Here is a 17,503-nt window from a genome sequence, read left to right on the forward strand (position 1 = left end):
TGCTCCTGTATTGGGTGCATATATATTTAGGATAGTTAGCTCTTCTTGTTGAATTGATACCTTTACCATTATGTAATGGACTTCTTTGTCTCTTTGGATCTTTGTTGGTTTAAAGTCTGTTTTATCGGAAACTAGGATTGCAACCCCTGCTTTTTTTTTTTTTTTTTTTTTTTGCTTTCTTTTTGCTTGGTAAATCTTTCTCCATCCCTTTATTTTCAGCCTATGTGTGTCTCTGCATGTGAGATGGGTCTCCAGAATACAGCACGCTGATGGGTCTTGACTCTTTATTTAATTTGTCAGTCTGTGTCTTTTAATTGGAGCATTTAGCCCATTTACATTTAAGGTTAATATTGTTATGTGTGAATTTGATCCTGTCATTATGATGTTAGCTGGTTATTTTACCCATTAGTTGATGCAGTTTCTTCCTAGCATTGATGGTCTTTACAACGGCTTTTTTGCAGTGGCTGGTACCGGTTGTTCCTTTCCATGTTTAGTGCTTCCTTCAGGAGCTCTTGTAAGGAGGCCTAGTGATGACAAAATCTCTCAGCATTTGCTTGTGTGTAAAGGATTTTATTTCTCCTTCACTTATGAAGGTTATTTTGGCTGGATATAAAATTCTGGATTGAAAATAGTTTTCTTTAAGAATGTTGAATATTGTCCCCCACTCTCTTTTGGCTTGTAGGGTTGCCGCCAAGAGATCTGCTGTTAGTCTGATGGGCTTCCCTTTGTGGGTAACCTGACCTTTCTCTCTGGCTGTCTTTAACATTTTTTCCTTCATTTCAACCTTGGTGAATCTGACAATTATGTGTCTTGGGGTTGCTCTTCTCAAGAAGTATCTTTGTGATGTTCTCTGTATTTCCTGTATTTGAGTATTGGCCTGCCTTGCTAGGTTGGAGAAGTTCTCCTGGATAATATCCTGAAAAGTGTTTTCCAGCATGGTTCCATTCTCCCTGTCACTTTCAGGTACACCAATCAAACATAGATTTGGTCTTTTCACATAGTCCCATATTTCTTGGAGGCTTTGTTCATTTCTTTTTACTTGTTTTTCTCTAAACTTCTCTTCTCACTTCATTTCATTAATTTGATCTCAATCACTGATACCCTTTCATCCACTTGATCAAATCAACTACTGAAGCTTATGCCTACATCACATAGTTCTCGTGCCATTGTTTTCAGCTCCATCAGGTCATTTAAGGACTTCTCCATACTGTTTATTCTAGTTAGCCATTTGTCTAATCTTTTTTCAAGGTTTTTAGCTTCCTTGCAATGGGTTCAAGCATCCTCCTTTAGCTTGGAGAAGTTTGTTATTACCGACCTTCTGAAGCTTACTTCTGTAAATTCGTCAAAGTCATTCTCCATCCAGCTTTGTTCCATTGCTGGCGAGGAGCTGCGATCCTTTGGAGTAAAAGAGGTGCTCTGGTTTTTAGAATTTTCAGCTTTTCTGCTCTGGACTCTCCCCATCTTTGTGGTTTTATCTACCTTTGGTCTTTGATGATGGTGACCTACAAATGGGGTTTTGGTGCAGATGTCCTTTTTGTTGATGTTGATGCTATTCCTTTCTGTTTGTTAGTTTTCCTTCTAACAGTCAGGTCCCTCAGCTGCACGTCTGTTGGAGTATGCTGGAGGTCCACTCCAGACCCTGTTTTCCTGGGTATCATCAGCAGAGGCCACAGAACAGCAATATTGCAGGACAGCAAATATTGCTGCCTGATCCTTCCTCTGGAAGCTTCATCTGAGAGGGGCACCTGGCTGTATGAGGTGTCAGTCAGCCCTTACTGGGAGGTGTCTCCCAGTTAGGCTATACAGGGTTCAGGGACCCACTTGAGGATGCAATCTGTCCATTCTCAGAGCTCAAACACTGTGCTGAGAGAAGCACTGCTCTCTTCAGAGCTGTCAGACAGGGACGTTTAAGTCTGCAGAAGTTTCTGCTGTCTTTTTTTCAGCTATGCCCTGCCCCAGAGGTGGAGTCTACAGAGGCAGGTAGGCCTTGTTGAGCTGCAGTGGGCTCCACCCAGTTCGAGTTTTCCAGCTGCTTTGTTTACCTATTCAATTCTCAGCAATGGTGGCTGCCCCTCCCCCAGCCAGGCTGCCTCCTTGCAGTTTCATCTCAGACTGCTGTGCTAGCAGTGAGCAAGGCTCTGTGGGTGTGGGACCCACTGAACCAGGCGCAGGATATAATCTCCTGGTGTGCCATTTGCTAAGACCATTGGAAAAGTGCAGTATTTGGGTGGCAGTGTCCAATTTTCCCGGTAGAGTCTGTCACGGCTTCCCTTGGCTAGGAAAGGGAAATACCCCAACCCCTTGTGCTTCCCAGGTGAGGTGATGCCCCGCTCTGCTTCGGCTCGCCCTCTGTGGGCTGCACCCACTGTCCAACCAGTCCCAATGAGATGAACCAGGTATCTCAGTTGGAAATGCAGAAATCACCAATCTTCTGCAACGATCATGCCGGGAGTTGCAGACTGGAGCTGTTCCTATTCAGCCATCTTCAATGTTTTCCTGACTTTCCCTCTGTTTTAATCTTCACAACAAAAAGTCACCTGCAGCCAGGTGCAGTGGCTCACGCCTGTAATCCCAGCACTTTGGCAGGCTGAGGCAGGTGGATTACGAGGTCAGGAGATTGAGACCATCCTGGCTAACACGGTGAAACTCCATCTCTACTAAAAATACAAAAAAAATTAGCCAGGCGTGCTGGCAGGCACCTGTAGTCCCAGCTACTTGGGAGGCTGAGGCAGCAGAATGGCGTGAACCCAGGAGGCAGAGCTTGCAGTGAGCCAAGATCGCGCCACTGCTCTCCAGCCTGGGTGACAAAGCCTTGGTCTCAAAAAAAAAAAAAGTCACCTGCAGTAAGCTGATGTCAGTCAGTTATATTTCTGTTTTTCTGTCTCCCTATTCCTGTCTTATAATAAAAGTAACTTTAAAATGACTGCATTTTGTTCTTTGTTTCTGTTTTCTTCATCCCTTTCTGTGTGTAAAACCAAACCCTTCAACACATCCCAATGGAACACTTATTTTATGGAACGAAGTGTCGTCCTATTCTAGAATTGCAAATGAAGCCAGTTAAACCAATAAATATCTCAGTTAAGATCTTTATCTAAATTGATTGTACTTTTTTCTTTTGACATGAGCTAATTGTTTTCTGCTGAGAAGGTTTTGCAGTTTGCATTGTGGGCCATTAAAGATGCTGCCTATCTGAGCTGCTTTACCTGCCTGAATGGTAGGCTCAATGGCAACAATGACAAATCATACACATTTTTATCTTTATCAAAAGTCTTTCATTTTTCTTTTGTATCAACTACATTATCAACTCTTATAGGAAATGTTTTAGCTACATATATGAAAGCAATCGGTGACTCTGAACCCAGGATGTATTACCATTATCCAAAAGAAGGCTGTTTGCTTAAAAAGTTCCTTTGATTAAAAATGTCTTGTAGCTTGATAACATAAGCCCAAATCACCTTAATAAAATTACATTGCTCTCTTACTGATGCAGGTAGGGTACCTCAATGACTTTCCTCATTGGCCTGGCCTGTAGCTAGTTTACAATTTTACAAATGCTTTTCTAAGAACAACTGACAGGCAAACCACACATTTAAGTCCATGCTAATAACCAATTGTAAGCATCTTCCTTAACCTTATGGTCAAATTTACAAAGCAATCATATTCTTGGCATCAGTGGGAACCAGGTGGAAAGGCCTTTTTGAGGTACATCAGGCTGGTTCTTTTGAGTAGGAAGAGGCTGGGTTGACCACATATATCATAGACCACCACTTCCCTCTTCTTTGGACCTGGAGATTGGCTGTGGCAGTGAGTATTCTGAGAATTGTTCCTCATGGGTTCTATGTCGTGGATAATTACTATTGCGGGCAGCAGTTTACACCCTCATTCTGGTTCACATGGGGCCCACAGAACCTACTGGATTCTCCATCAAGCCTGCACTGAGATTCTGCGCAAACTCCTGTTATCATTGCAGAGTTTATCTCCTCTCCTTTAATCATATTCAGCATTATTGTTTAGTCCCCTTGGGCATTTGGATCATCCCTGGTGAAAACTGAGATTCCAATGAGTAGTACAATTGTCATTAAGAATTTCTTATAGGAAGTATTTGAATTTCATTACAGTATTTGCACTGAAGCAGCATTAATGTCAGATGAGAGCCCTCACCCTGTTATCCTCAGTCTGATATGTACCAGTGTGCTCTACTCTGCCCCAAAGTCCCATATGTGGATTTAGTACTACATATGGCTTTAAATACCATCTATTCACTGATGACTCCTCAATTTATGTTTCTAGCATAGGCTTCTCTTGTGAACCCCATATTTACAAATTCAACTACCCACTTGACATCTTCAACTGCATGTCTAATAGGCATCTCAACTTAATGTGCCCTAAAACAAATTTGTAATCTTTCTTGAAATATGTTCCTTTCTAAGTTCCCCCATCTCAGTAATAAATAAAATCTCTCCAGTTGTTTAGGTCAAAAGCTTGGACTCATCTTTGATGCCTCCTGCTCTCATATACCCCACATTTGATCTATCAGCAAATGCTGATGACTGTGCCCTCAAAATATATCCAGAACTCAATGACTTCTCATCCCTTCCTTTGGAGCCAACCTAGTCCAAGTTATATTACCTTTTGTGATAGCCTCCCAATTGATATCATTGCTTCTGATTTTGCCCCACCACAAAGAGAGTCACATCATGTCACCCCTCAGCTCAAAACCCTCCAATGTCTCCTCATCTCACTCAGTGCAAAGTTGAAGTCCTTTCACAGGCCTACAAGGCCCTACATGATTCTCAGGTACTTCACCTATTTCAAATCTCTTCTTCCTTCATGCATCTTCAGCCTCACTTATCTCACTGTTCTCCCAAAATACAGGATATAGGCCCCTCTGGGCCTTTGAACTTGTTACTCCCTCTGGTATAAACGCTTGTCCCTGAGATGGTCACATGTTTTTCTCTGTAACCTCTTTTAGGTTTTTCTTCAAATGTGCATTTCTCAGTGACCACCCTATTTAACATTACAGCTCCTACTTGCAGCACTCTCTGCTTTTTTTTTTCTCCATTGCACTTATCACTATCTGACATCGTGATTGTTTATGGTGTTACTCTCCCCACCCACCAAAATTTAAGCTTTATAAAGGAAGGAATTTTTGTTCTCCTGCTTCAAAAGTCTAACCCCAGATCAAAAGCCTGGCCTATACAGCTAATCTTCTGTATCTGTGGGTTCCACATCCATGAATTCTACCAACCATGATTAAAAATATTAAGGAAAAAGTTCAAAATAACAGTACAATAAAAATAATGTAAATATAGTATTATAATTATTTACATAGCATTTACATTGCATTAGGTATTACAAGTAATATAGAGATTATTTAAAATGTACAGGAGGATGTATGAGGGTTATATGCAAATACTGTGCCATTTTATATAAGCGTCTTGAGCATCTAGAAATTTTGGTATCCTGCAGTGGTCCTAGAACCAATCCCCCTCAAATACTGAGAAAAGACTGTATTAAGTACTCAAGAGATCTGCACTGCATGATTACCACAGCTGTCAGTAGTCTCTGGTGAGCATGAGTCTCCAGTGTGTTTGCTGGTGAGTAGGCTAGGGTGTGACAGGTCCTTAGGACCAGTGGAATTAAAGAACCTGACAAGAAAACATACAACTGCTCAGAATTCTCCTCCTGGAATGCCTGGGAGGTTAAGGAGACTAGAATGGCAGCCTGCCTGATGGGGAGCCATCTCTCCACTCCCACAAGCAGCCTCAGGAACACAGAGCTGGGTAGGCCTCCTTATCTGGCCATCACATGGGGTATGAAGCAATACTCACTCACAAGAGTTCTTTTCATTGTACCCAGATCCTGACACTTCCTGGGCCTCATGCGAATCCCCAGGACCCCACCTCCTCTCCTTTAGACCCTTGGGCACAAAAAGTTCTCCCGTTTCTCCGAAAACAGAATTCCACTACCTTTGAGAAAGCTCCCAGAACTTAGAAAAGCCAGTTTATCCTACATGGAGGGTAAAAGGTTCTGGAATTAAGAAACTCTAAAGAACAAAGACCTTCTTTTATCCTGTCTCAATACCTGTACTGTGTGTGTGTGTGTGCGTGTATGTGCGCGCATGGGCGCAAATGCCTACCATTAGTCTCTTACAGTCACCAGCCCCTCCCTTCTGTAGCAGGTCACCGCCTTGCTAATCCTGTTATTTGAATACTGGAGGAAATTGAAATAGTGCTAGAAGTCAAAATAAAATCATTGAATCCAGTTTTTAAATAAATAATAATGAGGGAAGATTTGTTTTTGACCAAGGGCCTATGAGATGATCAGGAAGCCATGTTTAATCAATCAAATTATATAGCTATATCATAGGAGTATATGGAGGCTTATGTGACAAATCTAGCAGGTTGGCTTCTTTTTTAAATACTTTAAAATTATTTTAACTGGCATTTTAAATTTTAAATTGGCATTGTAAATTTAAATTTTAAATTTTAAAATAAAAATTTTAATTTTTTCTTAGCAGGGATGGGGCCTTACTTTGTTACCCAGGCTGGTCTTGAACTCCTGGGCTCAAGTGATCCTCCTGCCTCAGCCTCCCAAAGGACTGGGGTTACTGGTATGAGCCACTCCTCCCAGCCTGCATGTTGGTTTCTTAAACACAAAAGTTAGTTGAAGGCTACAAGATAAATGAGCTTTTTACTAACTAAAGAATCAGTAATTTCTACTTTTATTTTTTTAGACAGAGTCTTGCTCTGTCACCCAAACTGGAATACAGTGGCACGATCTCTGCTCACTGCAACCTCTGCCTCCCGGGTTCAAGCGATTCTTCTGCCTCAGCCTCCTGAGTAGCTGCAATTACAGGCACGTGCCCCCATGCTGGGCTAATTTTTGTATTTTTAGTAGAGATGGGGTTTCACCATGTTGGTCAGGCTGGTCTCGAACTCCTGACCTCATGATCCACCCACCTTGGCCTCCCAAAGTGCTGGGATTACAGGTGTGAGCTACCATGCCCAGCCAATAATTTCTACTTTAAAATTATATATACTAATTAAAATGCTCATTTTACTAAAATATATTTTTAATTGACATTTCTTCTGAGAGAAATATGGAGACAGAAGTGCCATAAAGGGCAAAATGAATGGACTGAATTGCCTCAATCAGTAAAGGTGAAACTTGGCCCACCAAAAAACAAGGTCATCACCATTTACAGGTGCCTAATACAACTTAATTAAAGGTAATAAAACAAACTAATAGTTACGATAAGTAATAAAGCCGGAAAGTAAGCCAAGGTCAAGTACATGGAAACAAATGGTTCCAAGAAAAGCAATTGCCTGAGGAGTGGTAAAAAATAAGGTAACAGAGACTCACCTACATAATGGTGATATATTAGCTAGAAAATGATACTCTTTGCTATTCAAATGTGGCTGGAAAAGAAATTTGAAATCACTGTCATGCATATTTCTGTTGCAATCTTTGATATGCAATAATTCAAAGGAAGGAAAGAAAGGTATAAACACATACAAATTTAAATATAGTTTTTTAAGGAACTGTATTTCCTTTGAATTATATTTAATAGTTCCTGAAGGAAGGAAAGGTGTAAATTTAAACATATTCAAATTTAAATACATAAAACATAAGTTAAAACTAACATTGAGGGGTACTTATGCCACACATATCCATTATGCTATTAATATTTCATCATCCACAAACCCTGCTGAGATGGGCATTATCTTATCCATTTTACTAATAATAAAATTGCCTCACAGAGAGATCTTGTAACAGATTCAAGTTACAAAACCAGCAATCACTAGTATGGGATTTGAACCCAGGTCTGTATAACTCCAAAACCCTTGTTTATTCTACTTAGTGACCCAGCTTCTTTTCTGATCCTAATTAAACAAGTCTTGATAAGTGAAATGCAGGCAATGATTGTGGAAGCCAGAATGCAGGGTAGGACAGGACTGAACTTTGGGCTGCAGAGCCAAAAGCCAAAGATATTTAATGACAAAAACAACAATAATTATATATATACATATATACACATATATATACATGTATATATACATATATATGTATATATATGTGTGTGTGTATATATATATACACACATACAGTGTGTGTATATATATATACACACATACAGTGTGTGTATATATATATACACACATACAGTGTGTGTATATATATATACACACATACAGTGTGTGTATATATATATACACACATACAGTGTGTGTATATACATACAGTGGCTGGTAGCCACTGAACCAGAATACAAAGCCAAGAAGACAGTCCAAAAATCTGTCAAAAAGATGTTAACCAGTGTTCCAAGAGGAAGTGGGCCGTCACTGGACACTCTCCCTTTCAAAAAAAAACCCCTGAAAAAAAGGGTGGGGTTTTTAACACCAAGAGAAATAGAGTGGTATAAACGGAAAAGCCAATCACCTGTAAGTGGGTGAAATTTGACAGTGACGAAAGCTATTATATCAATACCCAAGGAAAGTCAGGGTATGGGATAAATGGGGCATTTATATCTCTTTCATGAGATAATAGTAATGATAATAATATCAACAACCATAGGAGCAACAGAGCTAACACTTTTTGAAACTTGTCAACAACTATGTTAAGCACTTTGCAAACATTACATAATTTGATCACAATATCCCCCCAAGGTATATGTTCTTAAGGAGGCCTGCAGAGGAATTTGGCCCCAGAACTCTCAACTGCTACATTATAGATTCCAATTTCCTAAAGAAATAACCTACGCTCATTAGGGAAATTTTCTGCTTTTAACATAATTTTTGTCTCCTCCCCTCCCCTCCCCCACTACCCCCCTCACTTCCTCTCCCCTCCCCTACGCTTCCCTTCCCATCTTTTTAAAGAGACGGTCTCACTCTGTTGCCCAGGCTGGAGTGCAGTGGTGTGGTCTGGCTAATTTTTTGATTTTTAACTTTTATATAGAGAAAGACCTCACTATGTTACCCAGACTGGTCTCAAACTCCTGGCCCCAAACAATCCTCTCACCTTGGCCTCCCAAAGGGATGGGGTTACAGGTATGAGCCACTGTACACTATACTTGGCCTGTATTTCTTTTCTTTTCTTTTTTTTTTTGAGACAGAGTCTTGCTGTGTCTCCCAGGCTGGCGTGCAATGGCATGATCTCGGCTCACTGCAACCTCCGCCTCCCGGGTTCAAGCGATTCTCCTGCCTCAGCCTACCATGTAGCCGGGATTACAGGCACCTGCCACCGTGCCTGGCTAATTTTTGTATTTTTTAGTAAAGATGGGGTTTCACCTTGTTGGTCAGGCTCGTCTCACATGCCTGAACTCAGGTAATCCACCCGCCTAGCCCTCCCAAAGTGCTGGGATTATAGGCGTGAGCCACCGCGCCTGGCCACCTGACCTCTATAATACTCTAGTCTTATTATGCAAAGATTTATTATTTCAAAATTCTTTTCTTTCCCTCAATTATTTAAAAGTATAAGAACTGGCTGGACCTGGTGACTCTCTCCTCCTCTCTCATATTTTCCCACTTCTTCCCCCACAACCCCCGCCTCCGCCCCCACAAAGGGAAAACCCTATCAGATGACACTGCCTCCAGGTTTTAACAGGTACCAAGGAGATACAAGTGATCATCTTGGCGAGCTTAAAATTTATGTCAACCAAATATAATGGGAAAACATAAATTAAGGACACATAAAAGCTAAACTATTTATAAATGACATTGAATGAATTGAAATCATGAAATGCTCAGGAAAATAAAATATAAGGTAATATTAAAATTTACATTTTCATTGATATAAAATTCATTTTAAAGTTTGTGTGTATGTGATTTAGTTCTATATTTATTGAAAATGAAGGATGATTATGATATATTTAGAGAAAAAGACTGCAAAAGAATATGACCATATGATTCTATTTTTGTTTTAAACATGAGTGTGCATTTGTTCAGAGAATAAAAATGTCTTAAAAGGTAACAACAAAAATATGTATAACATAGTAGTTATCTCTGAGCGATAGGATTATAAATAAAGATTTTTTTCTAACTTTTCCAGAGTAAACATAAATTGTTTTTGTAAATTTTAATACTTAATGAAACAAATCATGGCCTGGCACTCAAGAAACATTTTACTCTGGGATAGGGAGCAGGATTTCTTTATTCAGGGGCCAGAGAGAGGAGTGAGTAACAATACTTAACAGTTATATTTTGCTGGTTACCAAGTTTTGTTTTTCTGTTTGTTTGTTTTTGCGATCTTTTTGAAATGGAGTCTCGCTCTGTTGTCCAGGCTGGAGTGCAGTGGCACGACCTCAGCTCACTGCAACATCTGCCTCCCAGGTTCAAGCAATTCTCATGCCTCAGCCTCCCAAGTAGCTGGAATTACAGGTGTGTGCCACCATGCCTGGCTAATTTTTGTATTTCTAGTAGAGATGGAGTTTCACCATGTTAGCCAAGCTGCTTTTGAACTCCTGACCTCAAGTGATCCACCTACCTTGGCCTCCCAAAGTGCTAGGATTACAGGTGTGAGCCACTGACCTCAGTCAGCCAGTGACCAAATTTTTAAAGAGATCCTCACTAAGCATCAGAAAATTCTGGATCCATTTTCTGGCTCTGCCATGGGCCATCTGGGCATGTTGGACAAGTCACGCTGAGACACAGTTTACCTATCTAAAATGTGAAGGTATAAATATACTTAATCTAGAATTTCTTTCCCAGAACTAATATTCATTGACTTCACATTCCTAGTTCTGTGGTAACCAGTAACATGGTGATATGGTTTGGCTGTGTCTCAGATGGAGATAAGGAACTTGTGAACCTCTGCCTAGATTTCAGAAGATATATGGAAATGCCTGGATGCCCAGGCAAAAGTTTTCTGCAAAGGCGGGGCCCTCATGGAGAACCTCTGCTAGGGCAGTGCAGAAGAGAAATGTGGGGTTGGAGCCCCCACACAGAGTCCCTACTGGGGAACTGCCTCGTGGAGCAATGAGAAGAGGACCATTGTCTTCCAGACCCCAGAATGGTAGATCTACCCAACAGCTTGCACTGTGCACCTGGAAAAGCCACAGAAACTCAATGCCAGACCGTGAAAGCAGCCAGGAGGGAGGCTGTACCCTGCAAAGCCACAGGAGTGGAGCTGCCCAAGACCATGGGAACCTACCTTTTGCATCAGCAAGACCTGGATGTGAGAGATGAAGTCAAAGGAGATCATTTAGGGGCTTTAAAATTTGACTGCTCTACTGGATTTCAGACTTGCATGGGCCCTGTAACCACTTTGTTTTGGCCAATATCTCCCATTTGGAATGGCTGTATTTACTCAATACCTGTATCTCCACTGTATCTAGGAAGTAACTAGTTTGCTTTTGATTTTACAGGCTTACAAGCAGAAGGGACTTGCCTTATCTCAGATGAGACTTTGGACTGTGGACTTTTGGGTCAATGCTGAAACAAGCTAAGACTTCGGGGGACTGTTGGAAGGCATGATTGGTGTTGAAATGTGAGGACATGAGATTTGGAGGGGCCAGGGGCAGAATGACATGGTTTGGCTGTGTCCCCACCCAAATCTCAACTTGAATTGTACCTCCCAGAATTCCTGTGTGTTGTGGGAGGGACCCAAAAGGAGGTAGTTGAATCATAGAGGCCAGTCTTTCCCGTGCTATTCTTGTGATACTGAATAAGTCTCATGAGATCTAATGGGTTTATCAGAGGTTTCCGCTTTTGACTCTTCCTCATTTTCTCTTGCTGCTGCCATGTAAGAAGTGCCTTCCTCCTCCCGCCATGATTTTGAGGCCTCCCTAGCCATGTGGAACTGTAAGTCCAACTAAATTTCTTTTTCTTCCCAGTCTCAGGGAAGCAGTGTGAAAATGGACTAATACACATGGGTAGATCTTTTCTTTTCCTTCCCAGGTATTAATTAATTTATTAATTTATTTATTCCTCCATCCATGCATTCATACATCTATCTCTTTGATCGAATAATATTTATTGGCAAGGTATTATGTGTCTAGAACTCAGCTGAAGCATTTCCTGTGATTTTTTGGTTGAAGCTTGTTTTCTCTGTATATTTCTTAGAGAATAATATTCATTCAGTTCTTGCATGCTCACAATTGCTTTATTTTTCTGTAGCTTTTATATTTTAAAGTAAGTTTGGGTATGCATAAAAATTTCATTTTTTTTTTTTTTTTTTGAGACAGAGTCTCGCACTGTTGCCTGGTCTGGAGTGCAATGGCACGATCTCAGCTTACTGCAACCTCCGCCTCCCGGGTTCATGCGATTCTCCTGCCTCAGCCTCCCTAGTAGCTGGGATTACAGGCGCACACCCCCACACCTGGCTAATTTTTGTATTTTTAGTAGAGATGGGTTTTCACTATGTTGTCCAGCCTGATCTCAAACTCCTGACCTCGTGATCCGCCCCCCCTTGGCCTCCCAAAATGTTGGGATTACAGGCATGAGCCACTGCACCCAGCCTACTTTTTTCTTTTTAATAAATATATTGCTCTATGGACTTATGAAATCTGATGTAAATATGATTTTATTTATGATTTTATTTTTGATGACTTGGTCTTTATGCCTGAATGTTCAAAGAGTTTTTTTATTTTCCAGTTATACTGGAATATGTCTTGGTATTGGCCATTCTGGCTCCACTTTTCCAAGGTTAATGGTGTGCTCTTTCAAAATATGTGTTCAATTTTTTTCTAATTTTAAGAACGTCTTTTTGTATTATGGATTTTTGTATTTCCTTTGTTCCATTGCTTTCATTTTCCTTCCAACATAAGTTACACTTATGTTGGATTTTCGTTTCCTGTCTTCTATATTTATAATTTTTCTCTCGGATCCTTTCTATTTCTTTCTTTCTGTTTTCTTTTCCTCCTTTGTAAATTGTATTTCCCAAGTCTTGTTTCTGAAAATAGTGAACTAGGTTGTTTTAGAACAATTTGAAGGTATTGAAAAACCACTCTTGTAGTGAGGACTTATGGGGCCAGGATCCAGAAGAAAAGGGAACCCCAGAGAGCTGAGCCTGACATGTGCCATTGCTTTTAGTCTTGAGGCATTTGCCTATTTGAGAACAATGGCTCAAAGGATGAGAATTTGAACAAAACTTTCAATAGACTCAAGGAGTTGAGGGGAAAATTGGAGTTCTGAGCTGCACAAGGAGGATGAGATCTAAAATAAAACAAAAACCAAAAAACGAAAACACTAGGCTTTCAATTGGGACCACAAGAGACCACATTTTATGAAAAAGGATAAATTGGAAATGGACCAGTGACTCAACTCCAGTTCTGAATTATATCAATCCCCAACTGATGTTTAGCCATCTCGTCTCTGAGTTTCCTGGTTCTAATATACGCTGTTACTTTATAGTTTCCATTATTTTCTTAATTTGCTTCCATTAATTTTGTTATATTATTTAGTTTTCATTTTTTTAAATTATGTCTTTTCTGGTACATATTAACTACCCATTTTTTCATTATTTAGTTTATTTTCTTTATCATAGTGTACTTGTTTTGTGTTCGACCATATCCTTTCTGTTGCTTTTGTATAAACAAAATCAGGTGTTCTGTACTTTTAGGAAATGCTTCCCTTGAAGGGAAATGGGATATGCCATGATAGCCTTTATAGTTTCAGTGCTTAAGAGATTCCTCCCCTATTATTATCACATAGCAGATAGATTAAGATACACATGTAGACGTAGATGGCCTTTGTGTCGTCACACCCACTTCCAGAGATCTGCCTTCTCTGGAGACCCACCTGACCTCCCAGTGTTTGATCTTTTTCTCTCAAAAAACAACAAAGGCATTGTAAGGTCGTCAAAATATTGGATTTACTCTCAGAGTTTCTATCCTGCTCAATTTGAATTTTCTTCACAGAAGTGTTTTCCTCAGGAAAGATATTTTATTGGCTATTTCTGAGTTATTTGAGTACATAAGCCACCCAGTACCTTCTGATCTTCCCATTTTCTCTTAGTGTGTGGCTGAGATATTTTTATTCTACTCAGCCATAAATTGGAGTCAGAAGCCTTCTCCTTTTTACTGTTATTTTCACAATATTTACTTGCTGAGAATCCCACTCAAGGTAAGACCTTCTCTTTTTGAGTATTTGTGGACAATTTCTGTATTGCAGTGTTCGTAGAACCTTCTAAACTCTTGTTCTCTCCTGTCCACTGCCTCTGCACAGCTGCTAAAACTAGGCATGCTCTGTATGAGTTCTGCTGCTGTTGTCTGTGGTTTGGGTGGGGCAAAACCCACTGGCATTCTGAGGCTCGTGGGGATGTTTTTTCCGTTGGCTTTCTGGAGGATGTGGTGAGTAGAACTTATCTTTTGCTATTCTAGTTTGTTCAGTATGCTTTTAGGAATGGATTTGGGGAAATTAAAAAACTGTACACCATAACCTTGCCCTGACTTGAAGTCAAGATGGGTTTATTTTTAAATCATGAATCTACCAATCGAGGCACTGATTCCGTGTTGCTCTACTGTCTTGACTGGCTTCTAAGATTATATTTATTTCAATATAGTTTCTGTTCAACTTAGTTAGGTGTCTATTAGCTTCCCTAAAGATACTCTTTTGAAGTATAATCAACTTCTATCTCAAAGTTGCCAACATTCTTATATTGCTTTCATTTTCTTTACCACCACACTTCAAATTTCAGTTTCTTCATTAGCTAGCCTCAGTAAGGGTATGTACATGTACATTCTGAACAATTCCTTCAATCAATGAGATCTCCTTTCCTTTAAAATCAGACTTTATTTGAGAACTGTCTTTTTGCTAAAATTGCTGTATTTTCCTCCCAGGCATGTTTCAAATTGTTCTTTATATTTCAGGAACCTCAGTCAGAATGCCTCCTTTAATGTTCAGATAACTTGCTAAATCAAAAGTAGTTTCCTCAAGTTGCTGTTGCATTAACTTAGCAGTACATTCCTTTCACATGAAAATTGGTATATTCAAGCCTGTTACCCTCACATGACCACAGCTGAAATATTTCTCTGATGAATAAAGTAAAATTACTATATCCCTCTGAAGTTTTGTAGAGTCCACTCTAGTCTTTAGAACCTGTTAGAATGTCCCTTCCTTTTTGCTAAAGAAAAGAAATTAAATGGGAGGTTAGGGTGGGGTTAGGAAGAGTGGTCTCTAGTCTCCAGTGATCTACTGCAGGGCTCTGTACCTGACTCTGTTCTGTCTAATTCAATCAGCATTCCAGTATTCCATTAACACCTCCTATGTGCTGAGTTTTATGTTGAATAGAAAGGAAAAATAAGTCTCCAAGAAGGCATTGGAGTTAGATGTGGATTCAAATTCTGATTCTACTGTTCACTAGCAGGTAGCCCGAGTCAGCTGTTTGATCTCTCTGAGTTTTAATTTCCATATCTGAGTATAATGATTCCTATATAACATAGCTATTGTAAACACTTAGTATGTTTTTTCATTATATTTTACATATTATATACACATACATTTATATATATTTATATATTCTATAAACATTTGTATAAATGTACAGGTATATACACATGTATCTATTTATATATGTATGCATGTGTAGGTATATATACATATATATTTCATCTATAATTTTATAAAAGCTGTATCATGTAGGACTCATATACGCATATATGACATGTAATAGGTGGTCAAATAAGTGTTTGTTCCTTTTGGATAATGTTATGACCTACTGGTAATTAGATAACATTTCTTTCCCTTTTTGCCTACCCAAACACACAAAATGGCTGTTAGACGGCCTATTGATTTTCTTAATGGATTAAAATTAACTGTGTTTTAAGGCATTCTATCTCAAACTGTGTGACATTTGTGAAATATATTGAGACAACGAGCAGGGTTCTTGATCTGAGGGCGGTCATAAGCTATTAAGGGGTTCAGGGAGTTTTTGAATCTTCTGAAATTATATGCAAATAGGGCATGTTTGTGACTTATGCATTTTTGGAGTGAAGCAATTCATTGCTATCATCAGATTTTTAATGGGACTTAGAAACAGGAAAAAAAAAGTCAAGAATCATGAAGGTGTTATAAAATCACAGCTGGGACTCAAATGATTGTATGCTTTTGGAGGTCAGAAACTGTCTATGTAATTTTCTTTTTACAATGCTTGGCACAGAGCCAGAAAGAGTTAAGTACTTAATTTTTATTTTTGAATGACTGTAATATTGACCACCTTTTCTCTACTAGGAGGGGCAGATATAAAAAGCAGAACTAAAAAATAAAAAGGAAGAGATTGGAAAGACACAGGACAAATACCAAGAGCAGTAAAAGACTAGGAAGCAAAGAAAAAGAAGGAAAGAAAGAAAACAGGAAGAGGAGGGGGAGGAGGAAATAGAGTGGAAGAGAAATAGAAATGCAAAGCAGAAGAGAAAGAGAAAGGAAAGAAAGTGGTGTGTTGGACTGTGCTGATTTGTTTCCTTCCTTCTTGTCCCCTTTCGCCAATAATCTCTTCAAGGCAAAAGGTTCCCTAGAGGCTCAATAGAAACAGAACTCTTACAGACTAAATGAAGGTGTATGAATTCTAATTTTAGCTTAATTTGATAGTAATGCCTTTGGAAAGTCACTATTTTTACACGTAGATTTTCTTTATCTGCAATCTTTAGATAATGTTAGCAAAGTTAAAAACATTCGCTGTCTCCATGTAAGCTATATTCAAAAAATTCATTTTAATGTGATTCAATTCAAAGAAGGCATTTTCCTATAGAAACAGTGTTACAAAGAGTATCACTACAGTTCACAAAAACATACTTAACATGTAATGGAAGAAAAGGGAACTGGCCTTTCAGCTATCAGCTCCGAGCTTGGTAAACTGGAGCACAGCATCTCTTTTCATTTCCTTTCTCACATCCTAGGGAGCTTTGCACCAACCCATGTTCATAAATTGAGGGATATGTCTGCACTTCAAAGATCAATGGCAGCAACACTGTGAACGGCTGTTCATACATAAGTAAAAGTAGTTAAATTTCCTGATTCTTACTCTTCCCCTCAGCTCTTTCCTGCCCCACATGTGTGTCCTTCTTGTCCCTAGTACCTTTCCACATTTTATATTGGGTACACGTTCCAATAGCCTCATGGAACTAGAGATCTGTTTCTTCTGAACTCTGGAAAATTCTTTGTATTCCGTTTCTGCATATGACCTTTACCTTCCATCTAGATCTTTTTGGTCTTCAACTGTATAGAGTGTTATTTCTTTCTTGAACCTCCACCTTCTACCTCCAACCCCTAATGCCTGCCATTTGCCTAATCAGGTATATCCTTGACAAAAGTCTGATGTACAAGGGGACAGATAATGTTACCTTGATTGACAGTGTTCTAATACATATATTAAGCAGTTGATGTAGAACAGGCGGGAAGACAAAATGTTACCCTGTTTCTCATGAGAAAGGAGGCTACACTGCTCTTCTTAGGAAGTAGGAAGATAGATGCAGAGACAGATATTTAGAAGGGGAGGAAAATAAAATTGTCTATGTGTCTGCTAGCCTAAATCCATTCAGTAAAAGAGAAGTCAAGTTCAGTTCAAG

At 39.5% G+C, this 17,503-nt stretch overlaps 1 protein-coding gene across 2 annotated transcripts in view; it reads left to right on the forward strand.

Annotated features, from left to right (window-relative positions):
* Positions 1-14,226: 14,226 nt before the first annotated feature.
* C1GALT1 (core 1 synthase, glycoprotein-N-acetylgalactosamine 3-beta-galactosyltransferase 1) overlaps positions 14,227-17,503 on the forward strand; it is a 123,808-nt gene continuing 120,531 nt past the window's right edge. The window contains exon 1 of one of the 2 annotated variants that reach the window (XM_063708378.1): positions 14,227-14,290. The gene's annotated coding sequence lies outside the window, so the exon portion shown is untranslated. The remainder of the gene's footprint in view (positions 14,291-17,503) is intronic. The other variant, XM_063708381.1, reaches the window with a different exon arrangement.

Source organism: Gorilla gorilla, chromosome 6 (assembly GCF_029281585.2).
Source record: "Gorilla gorilla gorilla isolate KB3781 chromosome 6, NHGRI_mGorGor1-v2.1_pri, whole genome shotgun sequence".
NCBI lineage: Eukaryota > Metazoa > Chordata > Mammalia > Primates > Hominidae > Gorilla > Gorilla gorilla.